This window comes from Lycorma delicatula, chromosome 8 (genome assembly GCF_047948215.1).
Source record: "Lycorma delicatula isolate Av1 chromosome 8, ASM4794821v1, whole genome shotgun sequence".
Classification (NCBI taxonomy): Eukaryota; Metazoa; Arthropoda; class Insecta; order Hemiptera; family Fulgoridae; genus Lycorma; species Lycorma delicatula.
The window spans coordinates 43,831,598-43,851,672 of record NC_134462.1 but is presented as its reverse complement, the minus strand read 5'-3'; the positions used below and the strand labels follow the sequence as shown (position 1 = coordinate 43,851,672).

The 20,075-nt window shown below is 27.3% G+C and overlaps 1 protein-coding gene across 3 annotated transcripts in view; it reads left to right on the top strand.

The window, feature by feature from the left end:
* Positions 1-20,075, top strand: part of LOC142329054 (putative fatty acyl-CoA reductase CG5065) — a 256,610-nt gene that overhangs the window by 119,015 nt on the left and 117,520 nt on the right. For all 3 annotated transcript variants that reach the window (XM_075373335.1, XM_075373334.1, XM_075373333.1), the window contains exon 2: positions 1,379-1,438. The gene's annotated coding sequence lies outside the window, so the exon portion shown is untranslated. The remainder of the gene's footprint in view (positions 1-1,378; positions 1,439-20,075) is intronic.

Genomic DNA, 20,075 nt, shown 5'->3' with positions numbered 1-20,075 from the left:
TAATTGTGAGTTTTTACATTATTATTTTCTACACCAATGGGCATTGAAATGCCTATAAGAATTTTTCAAAAATTCCATTCCTATATCTGTGGCAACGAAAAATTATTTTGAACTTTTTAAAAGTTTAAATGCATCTTGTATAATACCCATTCCATATAAAGTGTAAAGGTACTGATAATTTTCTAGCCCCAAATTTCTAGTATATTGGGGCAAAAAATTGGAAAATAATTTTCAACCCTCTCCTAAGAATCATAATTAATTTTTTTTTTAATTTAAGGCTGCAACTTTTTACTTTTTCAATATTTCTGCACGATTAATTTTTTTTAGATTTACTATTACCATTTTAGGGGTTACTTTCTTTGACATGAATTTTACCCATTTGTTACCCTTTGGAATAAGGGTGACCGCAAAATCATAATGTATTTTGAAATTTGTAAATTATCAATATCTAAAATTAATTTTTGTTAGCATAATAAGTCACCAAGAAAAGGCCCCTATGCGGGGTTCGAAATTTTTAAAAAATCAATAAAATCCGTTTAAGCATTTCAATTTTAATTTATTTATACAAGCTTCAAAGAACGTTTGGAGTCTTTAAAATGATAACCCGGTTTGAGAGCCCCCAATTTTTATAAAAACAAATTTTTTGTTTTTATTTTTAATTTTAATTTTTTTATATTAATTTTAAAGGATATTGTTCTTGAAAATAGTCCCCTTGTCTCGAAGGCTCCCAATTTTTAAAAAACCAAAACTTCTATTTTACATTTTTGATCCTAATTTATCTGAAACTAATTTTGACGTATCCTAGAGACATTGAAATAGTGGTTTAATTGTCTTTAGGATACACCATATCCACTTTACAACTACGCTGTACTGCATGAAAAATATTTTTTGTTATGTTATTGTGCGTTTTAATTGCTTATTTTATTATATTATTATTTAATTTTTAAGTCTGGTTTTAATTGTATATTTGAATTATTTTGTATTTTTCTTATTTGACTTTTGAAGTTTGATGATTTTTTGGCTAAATCGCTTACTTAAGTAATTTTGTGTCCGGGCGCAGATAACGACACTTCGTTGTGCATCCACAAAAAAATGTTTTACGGTAATGGTTTCTCAATTATGTTCCGGATAATAAATCTGTGGTTAAGATTTAGTTAGAAGGACATCCTTGCCAGCAAATCTATGGATGTAACAAGCTACACACAGGTGGGTAATTTTACATTTTCAAAATAGAGAAACACAATCATTGTACAATTGGTTCCAAACTGGAAAAGTTACGGTTCGTTAGATCAATTAGTATACTGAATGGAGAAATTAATGAACTTAATTTTAAAATTTTATTCGTTAAGTAAGAAATGATTTCTTCTCTTTTTTGCAGAGACAACAAGCAGACAATTGTAGAGCAAGCAAAATTCCTAGATACAAAACTACAATTTCCGTAAGTAAATACTCACATAACAGACTCAATCACGTAAATATTAGAGTGAATTTTTTTTAATGTGAAATTTATTTAAATAATTTGTCACTCTTACGTTTTACACAACTGAATAGTAAAAAGGTTTAGATAAAAGGCTTTTTACGGAAAACGAGTATGGAGAAGCCGTTCAAAGAATATAAACTGTGTATTTATAATGTAACATTTTATAATGTTATGTTTCCCAATTATAATGAAGCAATAAGCTAAAAGCTACTGAGTACCGGTTTTATCATTTTTATTCTGTATTTAGGCAGAACTTTGCTACATTATCGTCGTATTATTACAGAATTCAGTAGGTATAAAGATGGGACAAACGACTAACTGTGACAAAGTGGTTTGGCTACAATATTTCATCAGTAGTATTAAAAATACATGACACGTTTTATAAATTATTAAAAAAAATAATTATCATACTTTGTTCAAGTTCAAATTTGTATGTTTTTTAATGTAATCCGTCTATGTTATATGTTTTAATTCGTCTAATTGCATCCTACCATCAGCATACAATTATTTATAAAAATACATTTTAAAACATTTGTAGAGAAATTTGTGTACCTATGAAAATACTGCCACATGTTTCAGTACACCATTAAAATAGTCATTATTATAAAGATATACACATATATCTTTACATATATATATATATATATATATATATATATATATATATACCTTTTAATTTTAAATTCAAATTACTATTGTAGTTAAGATTAAATTTTAACTCTTTTTACAGGCCTAAATTGTATCATGTTAAATTACCATGATATGAGCGTTCGTACATTAACAGAATTTATCATGAAGCAACACGTATTCATTTATCCGTTTCCTTTCATTTATTTCTGGATTATCCTTGTGAGGATTTTTAAACGAAATCTATTTGCAATATTTAAAAGCCGGAATCGTTAAATCATTATACATACCGTATCTAATAATTCCTCAGCAACGTAAACATTATCCCGTTTTTAACATCTATCGCAATTTTTACGTTAAAATAGATCATATGATTTAACCGTTATTTTAGAAGAGCGATGTGGAAAGAATCAAGACAAAAGTAATATGTTCGTTAAAATAGAAATATTAGGATTAGCGTTCACGATACTTCAGTCTTTTGTAATGGTTATTTTCTACAGTTTTAAAGATTCATTAATGTCCTTTATCTTCTTTTGGCCATAGCTTTTCTTTTTTTTGGCGTAGATGTGGCCATAAAAACGTACCATATATCGTGAAAAATGACATAAAAAATCATTAGTTCAAAAAAATCATTATCACGTTCAAGCTAGTACTCAGTTTAAGGACAAATACTACTACTTTTATTTAGCCGTGTGCTATTAGAAAAGGTAGTAAATCCATTATCTTTTAGGGTTTGAATCATTTTTTGACAGTAAACTGTCAGATATATTGGTAGATATTTGAAAAAAAAACAAGACAGCGATTTAATATCACATATAAATGAACTTTCTTTTTTTTAAATATGTTTTTTCGGATAATCAACAGAAAACGCACCAGGAAACCTCCAGATTTTGATCTATAAACTCAAAAGTTTAGTTATGCTATCATTCAAGGCCTTCAAGTACATTTCGAACCTCTTCAATGGTATTCTTCGGACGCCGTTCTTCCCATCATAATGTAAGGTATCTCCTAGTAATCATGATTCCGAAGCCGGGTAAACCCGCACATTTGGTGTCTCTCTATAGGCCACTAAGCCTCCTCCCTATTCTGTCGAAGGTATTTGAGAAACTGTTTCTTCGAAGGCTGTGCCCGATGTTGGAACAAGAGAAAATTATTCCGGATCATCAGCTTGGATTAAGAGGAGGGCATTCTACCGTTGAGCAATCTCACAAAGCTGCTAATGTCATCGCAAAAGCCTGGATGAAAGAAGATTCTGCTTGGCGGCCTTCTTGGATGAGCAGCAGGCCTTTGACAAGATCAGGCTGCCCGGTCTACGCCATAAATTGAAACACAGCTTTCCCAACCACTTTAACAAGTCTTACGGAACAAGTCTCGATGAGCGCTTTTCCGAGTTCAGATACACCGGTGAGTTACCTGGATTCTTTGATATCGAATCAGGGGTTCCACAATGGTCTGTCTTAAGACCAGTCCTGTACACGATTTTTACTGCGGATCTTCCAGCTCCAGACAATGTCACCTGGTCTACTGACGAAAGAATAATTCTGGCTGTTGATGAGGAACCGTACTTGGCCTCAACAAATCCGTATTAGACCTGATCGGCGAGTAGCTAGCAAAATGGTGGATAAAAGGAAATCCGAATAAGTGAAGTCATATTACGTTTGCATTGAGGAGGGATGACTGTCTCGAATTCCACCTGGACGGGGTCGTTATTCCGCACGCTGACCGGTTTAGTACTTTGGTCCGAACTTTGGTCGGTTCCATCTTGGTCGACGTTTAACACGGAAGTTTCACATGAAATAGAAAAAGATGCAACTTAAAACCAAATAAAAGAGGCTTTATTGGATGTTAGGTTAGAACTCGCACCTGTCGTTGTCCAAGAAAAGTTTGATGTACAAGGTGATTTTAACACCGGTTTGAACGTATTTTACCTCGTTTTTCTTAATACCTAAGCGAGATAAATATCTGAGACCACTTTTATTCAATTTTCTAAATCAATAACCATAAGAAAGCGCCAAATTTACTTCTCGATTTGTATCCCAAGAATTGCAATAAGGTTTAATTTCACAGAGGGAACGAAAAGCAGGGCTAACTATTTCGTGAGCTGAAACTCGCTAACGAACCTTTTTCTGACCTATGTTTATATGAAATTTTTTTTCTTGCATTTGGCTATAAAATCATCTCGCGAGCGATTGCCGTGCAATCTGGAATTACTATTTGTTTTTCTTTTTGTTGGCAAACAATAATTCAGAACTGTTATCAATTAAACATTTTTGTAGAAGTGGTAACTAACTTAGATTTGATTTTACCCGCTTTTTATTAGATAAACATATTAAAGTTATGGTTGATGAAATTTAATCTCGTTTATCCTTATTTTTACTAGTGTTGGAGGTATTTATGATTTACTTTTTTTGTGATTAACTTTTTAATGGTCATTGTTGTTTCTTTCTTTTTATGGCACAGGAGAAAACTTTGTAGCCTTCTGTGACTCCTTTTCTTCTTTTATACTTTTAGCTACTCTTTTCAAAAATTATTTCTAAAGCTTGCAGTTAATGCAACATTTTTTTTTGTTTTTTCTTCTCAGAAAATAACCTTTCTAATTGCTTAATCATTAAAATAAAATTATTTTCAAATACACAGCGATAATATTTGTTAAGAAATTTCGCTAAGTTTTTATAATAAAATGGTCGATGCAATGAAAATTTTAAAATAAAAATAGAAGTTTTTTACCTTCTGTTTCTTTCTGCTATAAGTTCACAATAGTAACGATGATACTATATAATTATTCAAGTAAAATTGGTTGTTGCTTTGTTCACATTTTATCATAGTAAATTTGGGACGGAAATTCTATTTCACCTATCATCTACATTGAAATGAATGGACGTAATTTTTCATTGTACGACGAAATAGTGAAACAAATTGAAACAATCAAGATAAAATCGACTTAGATATAGCATTATCGGCAATTTTGTTTTTTTCCAAGAATAAAACAATAAATAAACCATATTTAATTTTTAATTTCAGTGTCCTTTAAATGATAAATAATTAATAAAAAAAAAATAAAAACGATAACCATTACATGAGGAACAAAATCTCATTCGTTCAATTAAATTATTTTCGTTATCGTTTATTATAATATTTCCAGCACGAAGTATTTATGTGTACATGGTAGTAAAAATCTTAAAACATTTACGGAGCATAATTTTCGCGTGTTGCGTTATCCATCGTTGAGTTATTTTCCAGTATTGGCTTCTTGAACACTTGAATACGCTTTTCACTTCTACAATGACGTTAAAACTCTTAATTTTCTTTTTTGAATTAAAAAAATAAATCTCTGATGTTTATTGAACTTTTTCACATTTCCTAAAATATATTCATAGAAGATATGTTCTTTTTGTTTTTAATATCCTGCACTCCAATAATCGGTAAATTTAGGTAAGGACTTTTCGTTACCTATATATTTTTAGATAATCTATTAAGTGAATGAAAAAATATTATTTGATTTTTATGTTATTAATTGTAGACTAAAACAACATAATTCTTATTTCTTCAAAACATTTTTATTCTGATAAAAATTACATAATTTGATTATGATATACTAATTTTAAATGATAAATATTAACTTTATTGTAATTAATTTATTATTTCCGAAAATTGTATTTATAAAATTATACATCATTTTACAAATTATCTCTATAAAATAATTAGAAGGTGAAATAACTAAGCTGTGACTTTATATATTTAGTTTTTTTTTTTACTTATCTATCAGTAAAATTTGTAGTTAGAATAAACTTTATTGGTGCAATTTTCTCACATTTAACAAATACAAATAGTTTTCAGCCAATCATATTATAATATTATACTATTCTACACACTATAGTATTCTATAATACTTCTACACAAAATCAATTTATTGTACTGAAATAACACACTAACTAGTATTACTGTTTTAAACTAAATTATATTTAAGTTAAAATTTTATTCGTAGAATATACGAGGAAATAAGTTCTGTTGTTCCAACAATATTATTTTATTTTTATTATTACAACTCCACTAATAATATAATAATGACTTTAATGTCCAGAAGATATGATTACGCTATCTAATTTAAAAATAACGAATTAAATATCACCTATTATTAACTCTGAGTAAACTGTAACTATTTCAGATTCATATTCTTTAAGGAAAGGGGATTAGATGGAAAAATAAAAGACAACGTTCCTAGTCTTTTATAGTCGAGCAAAAAATCTATTTTATTAAACTTTTTCCATATTAATTTTCCTAGAGCACTGCTTTCAATTTAGCTATCAATGAAAATAAAATTTATTAATGAAATTTTTTTGTCAAAAATTAATGTTATCATTAGAGATTTTGACAATGTGATCCATTTTTAATATTGTGCTTGTATATTATGTTCTCTTGCGACTATTTAGTCGTTCTATTTATTATTTATTAAACTTCCATTTTATAATAATTACTGTTTGTATGTTATTTATCTTTATAATAATTGCGATATCCGAATGTTACAAAAATTTTATTTGTACAATCCGTATCACATAGTTGTTTATTAAGAAATAAATGTAATTAAATAATCAAAATCGTACATTATTCTACAAACATAACACAAGTTAGAGCAATGATTATACTTTTAGTTTTCAGACAACTTAAGTAAAACGTCTCATTTTCAAATTAGTTCACATGAATGGCGTCTACGTTCCTCATACGGATCTGGTACGATACTTTGGGCGTATTTAGATCGTCGTCTGACGTGGAAGGGTTACGTGGTTGATCTACATATTTATCCTTAAACCTATCTGGAAATATTGGATCAAGCTATGGGGTGCGACAAGTAACAGAAATATTGAGATAATTAAAAAATTCCAGTATAGGTTGGTGAGAACCATAACAGGCGTCGGAGTTTGTAACGAAGTACAGAAATTCATAACTATCTAGGATTACCGTCTGTTTATGAATATATCCAAAAAAATGGCTCGCGGAACAACCAGGGGTAAGACAAACATGTAAATTATATGGGGGTAATCTATTAAAGAACAGCGATAACATCAGGCGACTGAAACGATTCCATGTGCTGGACTTAGAAGATGTAACCAGAGGGCACTGTCATTGTATAGTCTAGGAATTATAACTATTTCTAATTACCGACGAATATTTGTTTATCTGTAGTGTTGATTTAATATATTGGTATTGATAACATTGTTTTTACTTTTTTCTTCCATTGATTTATTTCTAGTGCTATGTTAAGTATTGAACTTTACTTGACCACCTGTACAAGCACTTTTCTTAATATATAAAGTGGTGAACCTTTGTATGTTTTAATGAGGGGGAGCTCTCTTCACGAAATTATCATGACTCAAATTTAAAACCAAAAAAACTAATTCTAAAGATTTTGGTTCCCTATGAAGTACCGATTGGAAATGCTAACAGACTGACGAAAAAAAATTATTAGGATTTCTCTGTTAAATGTCAGTATTTTAAAATATAACTGGGATTTTATATTTAAAATATAAATAATGAGAGTTCAGCTTAACCACAATTATAAAATGTTTAAATCTGTTCAAGCGCTTTCTGACCTTCGTTTATCCTCAGGAATATCCGCTTGATTAATTATAAAAACTGTATATTACTATTCATTTAAAACGAGATAAATTAAAATAAACTAAAATTTTATATGCCTAACAATTGATTATCATATTATTAAAAGTATAATAATAGTCATACGTAAAAGTAAAAACATGTCCTGTCAGTAAAAGAATCTCAGTTGTAATGATAATATGAATTGAAAACAGTTTGGCCGACCTAATTAATAATCATTAAATATTGTTTATAATTTGTTTAAATAAAATGTCGTTATCGAATTTAGTTTGTTCGTTCATCAGTTTTTTATTGTTTAAATAAATGTAAAATTTCTCCAATACATTCGTCTTATAAAAATCATTAGGATATTCTAATACATCAATAAAATTGTTTAGATTATATTTGTATTCAAAAACATGTTTCGCGAAATTAGAACGGTCTTTATTTCTTTATTTATACAATTAATATGTTCTTTGATTCTAACTGAAAAGGATCTGTTAGTCATACCAAAATATTTTAAATCACAGTTTTTGCATTTTAATCTATACACAGTATACTCCTTTTTTGTCTAAATTATATTTGCTATTATGCTTTGTTGTTTTAGAAGGATCTTTATTATTTATATAATTTATTATTCTATTAATTATATATGCTTAATTAATATATGCTTATGCTATATATATACTTATTATATATATACATATATATGCTATATATATGCTTATTAATTTTTTATACAAATTATTTAAGTATTTTATTAAATTTTCTATAATTTATGTTATATAAAATTTTAACATAATCTTTTCCAGTATTTGCTTTATATAATCTTTTATGTATATTTTATTATTTAGTTTGTTCGCTAAATTTACATTATGACCATTTGTTACAGGAATTATTATTGTTTAATGTTTTTTAATTTAGTTCTATACTATTATGTGTTAAATATTTTATTGCTGTATAAATTAAAGAATTAAAAGTTGCTATTTTTTTTATTCCAAGGATGAAAGGAATTAAAATGTATTATAGTATCTTGTTTAGTTGGTTTTCTATATGTATCTATGTCAAATTTATTATTAGAATTTAAAAAAAATGTTATATCCAGATAATTAATACTATTGTTATTTTCCCGGTTTAAAGTAAATTCAATATTATCATTTAAAGAGTTCATTTCTTTAATTATTGTATCCTCTTCATTATTAAGTTGCTGATTATAAATAATTAATTTATCGTCTACATATCTTTTGTATAATACAATTTGGTGTTTGTTAATTATATAAGGTAGAATAGTGTTTTCTAATTCATCCATAAAGATTTTATAATTAATCAAATGGATAGAAGATCCGAAAGCGCTTGAATAGATTTAAACTTTTATAAATGTTGGTAACCTGAACTTCATTATTTATATTTTATATATAAAATACCAATACCATGTTACAAAAATTTAACCTAGATTTTATATTTTCTTTTAATTATTGATTACTCTTCAGTTAGTGAACAGCTGTTATTTTTAGGATGGCTAATAGTAATAGCATCGCTAGACGATGTATTTGTACGTAGCTTTTGGTCGCGTGCAGTAAACATGCCTGAAATGTACAAACTACATTTCATATAATTTCACTACAATAAATAATATTTTATTAACTTGATTTTTTTTCTTAGATCATTATTACATTATTTGTATAATATTTGTTTTTCCCCTGTTCTTCAAAACTTATAATTTTGATTTTATTTTTTTAATACTTTTTGAATTCTGAACGAAATTGTATTACCACGATCAGATAACTTGCAACTGCGCTGAAAAACTGCAAAAGAAAAAAAACATTGCTGTGTAAATTTATGTCATCTTTGCAATTTATTTAAATAGAACCTTCTAAAGCAATGTTGAGAATGTTAGATTGAGTTGGAAAAATACACTTCGCTCCTGTCACTCTAGATTAGTTATAACAAATGTCTTGCTTCCTCTAAGGAATAAAAAAATTACAATTATTTACATTAAAAAAATTAGCTATTGCATGTTATTCCCGGAGATTTAAATTTTGTAACATACTGCTAGTTAGAATAAATAATTTAAATTATATATAAGCATATAGTCTACCACTCAATTTTAAAATCTTCATCTGGAAAATTGGGAGTATTAAGATAGATAAAAACAAGAAATACAACCACATTACTCAGTAATCTTATTAGAGTAATAAACAGAGTATAATAGTACTAAATACAAAAGTAATACAACTATTACTGCTAATAGTATCATGCTATAATTATCTTCGTAGGAAGAAACAATTGCCTTTAATATAAAAAGGCCAAATTAATAATAAACGACTCAGTGAATTTTTTAGTAGACCGTATTGGAGATTAAATTACCATCATATAAAATTTGTTTTTCATTTTCTATCATCTTCATATCGAATCCTCCAGATCGTTTTCAGCATGAAATTTTTATCGGTTAAAATATATATATATATATATATATATATATATGTCATCAATAAGTATTTATCATTTTTTCATGTATACTGAATAAAAAAGAAACTCATTTGAGTGTAATTGGCATAAGGATAATTGAGAAAATGAACATTTTCAAATAAAACTCTTTTAGCCGGCCTCCGTGGCGCGAGTGGTAGCATCTCGAACTTTCATCCGGAGGTCCCGGGTTCGAATTCCGACACCCTAAAAATCTCATCCACTGAAGCAATACCTAACGGCGGTCCCGAAGGTTAAACAAAGAAAAAAAAACTTAACAAAGCACATTTAATTCACATAGTAAGGAAAAGTCTACTAAGCATTTATTCTAGAACTATTTTAATCATAAGACATAATATCCCAGGATTGTGAAGAATTGCTTTTCTAAAATAAATAATTAATAAATTATTGCACTGGTTATATAATGTAATCAATGTTGAATCAGTTTCATTCAGCAACAACAGATAACAAAGTTTTAAAACACTTAAATATTTATATTATAATTCAGGAAGTCACACAAATTTTACTTAATATTTCAAAGTTAGATATCGCTCGGTAACATATTTAATTTATTATTAAATTTACTATAAGAAAAAAAATTTAACAACTTTTTCTGCAAGAAGTACTTTAGCAAAAATAGCTGGTCAATTGTTAAGTAATATTACAAAAAAAAAAAAAAAAAAAAAAAAAAAATTGGTTACTGAATTATCTACTTACATTGCAAATCGTCCGTCTGTCTACAACAAAGTAATCAGCTGCAATAATTTTTGGTGAAAGTAGTTTTATTTGCTGAACAAAGTGTGAGACCTAGAAGTATAATAATTCAATTTTATTAATACAATGTATCATAAATAATTAAAAACGTATAAGCGATTTTGTTATTTTCGGCAACACAAAATCATTTTTAATTTTCATAGGTCATTAAGCTGATAAAAATTTTATAAAAAATTATTTTTTTACCTAACAAACGAATGTCACATTTCTAGTACATTTTCCGTTGTTACTGTTATAGTCATTATAGATTTTGAGCATAATTTTTGAACAAGTAATTTAATGAACAATAATTCACTGGAGAAAATGCAAATATTAAGTGAGTTACCGGAAGGAAAAATCAATTTAAAAAAAAAAAATTTAATGAAAATGATAATGTAAAACGGGCATAAAAAATATGAAAGGATTTACATGAAACCCAGAAATTTGTGTAATATCATGACTAAAAAATATAAAAAATATGAACGATAAAGATCAATAAGAAATTACAAAGAAAGATCAGGATTGGTTGATTGGCAAATGAATTAGCTTTTGTATGTAAAAGTATGATCCTAATAGAGTTTTTCGCTGTAAAGATAAATTCCAATTGTTGCAATCGATTTAATTTGCCGATCGTTTTTCATGAAAAAATGTATGGAGACGGGTTAGGCCAACATGTAATGAATGATGCAAAGACGAATGGAGAGAAAATCTTTGGATCTTAGATTAAAAGATAAAAAAAAGGTTAATTTCTTCTTAAGAAGTTAGGAACAACATCAAGGAAGATGAATTTGGGTAGTCTAGTCATATAGAAATATTAATAGATTACTGGGTATTATTATGTAAAATAATTATTCTAAGAGATATTCAAGAGGTAGGGAAGTCGTTGGAGGGAAAAGTGGAAGAAACGGTTGGAGGAAACGCGATAATTTTTTAAGGAACAGAGACAAATGAAAACTCTTGTGAAGAGAAACCTCGCTATATTTTTAGGGAAAATGGTTCAAGGAAAAGGAAGAGAAAGCTCAGGAATAACACAACTGTTTTAGTCTGACTAAATTTTAAACTTTGGGACAGAAAAATGAATCGTAATCTTTCGAAGTGAAGATTTCAATACAAAAATACATAAATAGTTTGGTAATATACGAGTAATAAGGAAAATAGAATATATGCACTTCAATGAAAAGAGGCGTTGTCAAAACTTCTTGTGCGCTATAATGCTTACTAGTCACTTACATAGTACTTATCTATTCAGTGAATTAGTATCTAGTATTTGTATTCCCGGCCATGCCAGTCTAGTTATTCAATTTTTTCTTTCAGGTTAAATTAAAATGAAGTCATTTTACTGACTTTATTGTTTAAAAAATTCATTTTGAGCATTAAAAATTTTAAATTACGAAAAAATTATTTTTATATCTTTAAAACTCACGAGCAAGCATTCCGGTAAAATTAATTTTTAAGAAAATTATCTCTAAATGGTGATAATAAATAAAAAAAAACTTTTAAAATTGTTTTAAAAATACAAACATACAGACATACTTTTACATTAACAAAGTATTAATTTTCTAGAAAGATTTGAAAATGTTTGCCTAATTTTTTTTAAGAAATACTACTGTGAAAGTGGTTGATTAAGATTGTTACCTTTTAAATGCAATGGATAACTTGCGAAATGTATTTAAATTTAAAATAAATTTCATTCAAATTTTTAAAAAATTAAACAAATATTTCTTGTTACCGCAGGCAATTGAAGTGGAATAGGCAAAAGTCTACAGTGGTTTTATAGCTGCTACAGCAGCATGCCAGGAAAATAAAAATTATTTTGAATAAATCAACACCAATTCATTATTAAGGTCTTTATCCTTAATTTACAACAATCGGTTTGTTGATTAGTATGATATTTCAAATCATTGTAGGTATTTCGTGCAACTTTGTTGATTCGGAACTTTAAGCAACTGCTCTCTGCCAGTGCAACTTATTAAGGATTGTTATCTAAAATTGAGTCCAAAATGATCGCCAGTAAAAAACCCCGTGTTATTTTTGTTGTTGTTTATATGGAACGTTTAGAATATTCTACATGAAGTTAAAATCTATAACAAAACGCGAATTTTAGCATTAAATAATCATCGTAAATAATGTTTATGCTTCTGTAGAATGTAAAACACATTGGTAGGATTCTCTACAGTGAGATAGTGATTTAGGAGTAAACGATACATATCACCATATACAAGATAACTTATTTCAATTCAATGCGGAAGTTTATGGAGTAATAACTTTTAAAAGTGCTCTGAGCGATAGAACTATTTCTGTAACTTCATACACCATTAGTGTATTTCATAGTACCACTTGTATATTTTTTATTATTAATGTTAGAATAAGTTTTCAATTGAAAAAAAAATAAAAAACGAAGTCAAAATTTTATTTTTAACATGTCTATTTTATATTAGTATACGATATTTTAATTAGTATACGATAAGAATGAAGGAAAATCATTATAATAAATAAACAAACATTAGAAAAAATAAACAATAACATTTTAAAGCTTTATAGAAACGATTGACTGCGTTTAAAAAATAAATAAAAACTGAAAAAAATTGATATCTAAAAATTTAGATTATAATGATCAAAGTCAAATTTAATTTTAAGTTTTGATTACGTATTCTGTTATCAAAATATTTTAGTTTTATGGTTTTCGATGTTTTTTACTTCGGGCTCAAACTAACTCGTTTTTTATTTTTATTAATTCAAATCAATATAAATGAAATATTATTTGTTTATATTTATAAGATGGATAAATAACTTTTATTTTTTAATTTCTTCTATAATTACTGGGGATCATTGACTAATGAAGAACCGAAATGAGCATAAAATACTTGAATTTTAAGTTATGGGAAAGAAAAAAGTTCTTTATCTTTCACCATTTAATTTTCATAACTATTTAGCGTAACCTACAAATTTTTATTTTACGCTGTTTTCATAAAACTTATTTCTTCATATAATTTTGAATTAGATACAAGATGGGAAAATCCAGTTCGACAATTAACGCTGAATTATTTTGAAGTTTATAAAATTATTGTTATTAGTTGCTTTAACATTGTTTGTCCAGGCAGACTGTTTTACAACCGTGAATCCTGTAAGTAGTTGACTGATGGTTAAATATAATACAATATAACTGTAGTTGCAGTTTTAGTAAAACTTCATAATACAGTACCTTTTTCATCATTTGATGCTTATTTTCGTTTTTTGTCCATTCTACGCTATCTTTTAATCTCAACATATCAGTCTCGACATCCCGAATAATAAGTAAGGCAAAGGCGTAAGCGTTTACCAGTAAGGTAAAGGCGTTTGCCAGTAGTCTTTTCAATACTGTCTATTCTCCTCGGTCAATAGTCAGAAAGGATGCATTTTGTTAACCAGAAACTGGTTGTTTACTTTTCCATTGTAACTTTTGAAGTGATAAATCCGATTTTATTGAGGTATTATCGAAATATTCTGTTACACCTCAAGAACGATCTTTTTTTTAGTTAATTGTTAAAATTGTTTTCGGCTTTTGAGTTAAGTTTTCAAGTCTTTCAATTTTATTTGAGATCACATGCGAACAAGGTGACCAAACATGTCTTTAAAGCTGGTCATAGCTAGCATGTTTCCTTTCGTGCATGTGCCTATTATAATTTATGTACAGCAAGATTCCCTAATCGGGAGATTTAAATTAAACATTTTTTCTTTCTTATTAACCAATATTATTTTTTAGGTTTTTTTTTTAAATATGTATTAAAATCTTTTGTTTTTTATTTTTTTCAATCTTCAGTCTATATTTACTTTTTGCACAAAGCGCTTGTCACCATGAAGAAATATGCAAGACTTATACTCGAACAGAAAGAAATATTGTTTTGTTTGAAGTTTCCGTATGTTATACAGATATGATGAAATAAAAATATGGAATTAAGTTTTGATTTGAACACAGAACGAAAGGTTTTTCTTTATTTTTATAGTTATAAATCAGGAAATTGACCTATCGCTTTGCATTTTACCCATCATATAATTTTCTACCGAATATAAAAATCTATAAAACAAATTTAAAGTATAAAAATGTTACAAAATATTATTTCACTTACTTTTTGCTGGAGTTTATAATCATAACATACCGTCGGTATTTCGTATAAGTCAGTTAGCAACTGTGAAGTCTGAAACAATGTAAATAAAGTTATGTATATTTGTATATTATTACAAACATTTAATGACAACACCCGTTTAATTTTTGTTTTTATATATTTTATTCATATCATTGAAATTGTTTGCTCGTTTTAAATGAGTAAATTGAGAGTCGTCTGTCAATTTAGTTACTTGAATCAGAATAATGAAGTTATATGCCAAAGTTAGAGAAAAATTTATGATTTGAGATAGAGTTCCCCTATTCTATTTTTTATTAGAATGGGGGAAAATGGAAAATTTAATCCATTCATCTGCAATAAGGGAATACGAAAAAACTGATATTAACGGAAAGAGTAATTAATGAATGAAGGAGATCTCAAAACAATACCATGTTCTCTGCCGAATTTAGTATTACGGAACCGATTTGGTTTGTTGAAAATATTAATCCTACAAAATTCTATTATTTTAATTTATGATTCCATATAGAAGGTTATCTAGATAACAAGAGATAAATAATAAAAATTAAATAAAAAACACGATTGTCAAAAAAAAAAACATAGGATAATAAAGCAGTATAGGATAGTTAAAGAGCGTGCGGTGAATTTTGTATATATTATTTGTGCACAATAACATTTTTTTTTTCAAATTTTTAAAATTTATATATATTTATACTGATTTGATTCCATCCTGATTTTTTTAATTATATTATACTAATAAATACCCCGTTTGAATTTTGAAAATCCGAAGATTGGTTGCGAATATACACCATTTCCGAATAACCGTAATCTGTTAGAACGAGAGTGTACCTGATGCATGCAAAAGTTAGTCTTCAACCTACTAACAAATTCTCCGTTTGAATTTTGAAAATCGGACAATTGTTTGCAGATATACGAGCACCCCAAAACAACGCCCCAGGGCCACCCCGTTTGTTACCATTTGATGTTGATAATCGATCTAGCCTCGTACGACGTTGTCACATCACCTCACCACTCTAGCCTCACATGCAGTATTTACGGGAAGCCCATTACTATTAAACAAAAACTTTTTAAATTTATAATTATTTTATTTAACGTAAATTCAATTTTATTACTTTTTGTAATATTATTCATTCGATTGATTCGAATCATTTAGTTCAAACTCAGCTCACACAGTGATAGAGGCTCACAGTTCACTAATTCAATTCATTAAAGTTCGGCTGAAACCAGCAAATCTCCACTACTAAACACGCATATTTATATATATATTTATTTATGTAGCGGTAAGAAGGTTTCCAATGCGGGGCATACATATAAATCAGTTTAGTCATTGAGCTGCAAAGGTGGTACAAACATAATACGTACTCTCTAAATACACTACACTCCTTTTTGGGCAGATGTAAAAAGGATCCCCATTAAAGATCTTTGAAATTTGATTTTATGTAAAAAAAGTTATTATTCTGTGTACAGTAATGAGCTAAACACTTAGAGCTTGAAAATTGTATTTAAAAAAAAACTAAAAAAAGATTGCTGATTTATTTTCTTGTTTTGTATATTTTTAAGAATATGTATAATAAACTTTTTTCTGGGAGTTCTTCATATAAGTAAAAATAAGTGGCTTAATTTAGGTTAAACTTAATTTAAAAAAAAACAAATATGGTATTAATTTAAAAATAAAAAAAGTTACGAGTACAAGAAGAAGCATAAATTTCTATAAATATAAACCATGTTGAGAAAGGAAAAATTATAATTCTGTAACAAGGGTAAAAAACAGTAAAAAACTTAAATTATTAATATAGAAATTATTATATAAATATAAAAAAGTAAATTTAATATAGAAGAAGGCTTTTAAATGCATAATGCAGCACAAAAATCATATGAATCTGAGTAAAATACGAGTAATTAATCTAAAAATTATTAACATTAAAATCTTCCATTGTTAATTTTTAAACATTAGCTCTTTTAAACAAAAGAGCCTTGTCTTGTCTTTTTAACTCTAAGCTCTTTTAAACATTAGTTGTGATAAACCGATTTCACGATCGCATCATAAATAATTTTTGTAACGCTCATAAAATATTGTATAATGAGCTAATAAAAATAAATTACCTTGGTAAAAGATTTAGTTCCTAAATTTTCCAGGAATAAATAAAAAAAAAAATTTCGAAAAATTCACCCATTTATTGAAGCATTTATTGAATCTGTACGCTGTTATTAATGAAAAAAAATAGCTTATGTACGATGAGGAAAGAAAATTATTATATATTATTTAAACGCGTTCATAATCGTATAAAATTTCTCATTAAACACTAAATATTCTTTAATTTTCCATTTTCACAGGAATAGCTATTTTGGAGTTTTCATCAGTTGTTCAACTCTTTTTTTTTTGAAGTACAACCTATGGACTACTTAGAAAAATAATTCAGGAAATTTTTGTACTTTTATTATAATTTGATTAATAATATGTTTAAATGTTAAATTTTATTATGATCGCACACTTTAGCCGAATGTGTAACCTGTTCACACTACTAATTTTATGGAAAAAAATAGAAATGCTGTTGATGCAAGCGAGACGTAAAGAACAAATGATATTTTAACCTTTTTTTATTTTTTCTTCATAATCATCAATGCATCGTAATCCTGCACGTTTTGTTGAAATTCTGTTCATAAAACGCATCATTAGGATAGTAACTGCTATAAGATTATTTGTTAAATTTCATAGAAACTTAATTCATGGATAATTGCACATTTTGTGGAATAAAATCATTTCTTCTTTTTCTTTTTTCACATTTATCTTTATTTTTCACTTTTTCATATTTTTTTTTTCTTTTTTAACATGTCGATATGATAAAAAGGCAGTATATATATTTTGTTTAGTCGTCGTTTCTACAATTTCTTACAATAAGCCACGTGGAAGTATGGTACGTATATGAAGAAAACAGAAAATAGTTCTTATTTCATAACATAAATTTAAATATATATATATACTTTTTAAGAAAATCTGGAACATTTATTGAAAAAAATTAATTGTACTATATAAAAATAATCCTGATTTTTTTTTTCTTGAGAAGTCCGAGAATAGAATTTATAGTTTCGGATGTGTATTTTTTCCTAATTTTATATAAAAAACATACTAAGATTAATGGTGAAAATGTTGGGATTGACTCAGATTAAATTATCAACAACAAAGAAGAGAATTATTTGGTCAAATTACATTTGGTGTATCAATAAAACTGATTGGAAACTAAGCTTTGAGTTAGTCTTAACTAAAGTGTTTTAATTTGTTTTTAATCTAAATTAGAATACACTTTTATAAATTTATTCTCCTAAAAGAAAAATAATTTATAAAATACGATTTTCAAAACTGTTTTATTCTTCTTTTTTTCTGTCAACTGACAAGTACTGTAATTTACTCCCAAATTGATAATCAGAAAATTAATTATCAGTTGTCCTTATACATATATATGGTATCTCATATATTTACGAAATTAAGTATTAAACGTGGATGTGTAAAGGTTGTGTAGTAAACAGGAGTTTAAGACGATAAATAAAAAGCAAGTTGGAATACGTATCTCTTAATGCGATATTACAAAACACCACAATAAATTGTCAAATTGTAATCAGTAGCATTCGAAAAAATATCATTTTGAATTTATCAGAATAAAAAAAACTTACCAGAGTAGACAATCTCGTTCCTGTGTTTGCCAATAAATATATTGTCAAAAAATTTAAAAAAATATGGAAAACTATAAAAATTGAAATTTTGATTGGCAATTCCTTCGTAACTAATAGCATTCCTGATAGAATAGTTGTTGTGCCGCATTGTAGAAAATAGATCAGTATGTAGTATCCGTATACTGAATTAAATATATTAATACAATTACAGAATTTCTTATGAAGCTGTAAATATTGATTTATACGTTTCCTTTCTTCTATTGCTGGGTTTTCTTTGTGTGGATTTTTAAAATAGATCTGTTTGCAATATTTTGAAAGCGAGTTCGTAAAATCATTGTACATATGTAGTAACTCGTTACCAACGTACAACATTATTCCATTACTTATACTCTCTACTAGGGTTAATTTCAACATTAATGCGTGAACTACCCACGGTATACTCGATAATTTCATTAAAGGAATGATTATAATAGATGTGGATTTGTTTAATTCAAAACATATAAAGTACCATCCGCGATATTTGACTCTTTTCCGATTTTTATTATCCATAATATTGAAGTAATTATTAAAGGATTTAATGGCTTCTTGCAATTTTGGCCATGACAATGTTCCATATGCGATAGAAATTGATGTTAGTATATTGATCAGTTGTAAACTAATCAATAGGTTGTCAGTAGCAAATGCTTGGAAAAACACGGTTAATGCGTTTTGAAGTACTAAAAAGGGCATTATATCAGATTTCCTTATCCTTCGGTGATGGATTTGTTGACAATAAATCGCTGGAAAAATCGGCACGTATTTAAGTAGATAGGAAAGCGGTTCAATATCCTTCATAAAAGGATTGTTTTCTTTTTTAAAAATACATCGAAGATTGTTTCCAATAATAAAATATATATTTTGTAATCTTTCCATTGTGAGTTCTATGTTTTGCATTACCCACTTTTTTCTGTAGAACTCTTTCATACACTTCCTTCTTGAGTTGTCGATCAATAAACGTTTATAATAATTGTACCGACTGACTTATTTAATTTATTTTATTAATACGACTATAATATTAGTAACAAAGAAAGAATATGATGACTCAACATACAAATTGTAATGAAATTAAAATTCTACAAATCATTAGACGGAATTTTTTCCCCCTTTTCTCTTTAAATATGTAATTAATTTTAATTTAGGGTGTACGCATTAATTCATTTCAAAATAATAAAACACTTGTTAAATTTTATTAATTAAAGAATATTTTACAATTTAGTACAGATTTAATTTGGATATCTAAACATATTTTTCATGTATGCTATGAACTATAATCGATTATTACACATATGATTTTTTGTGTAATTAAAAAGGATAATGAAGAAATAACAAAT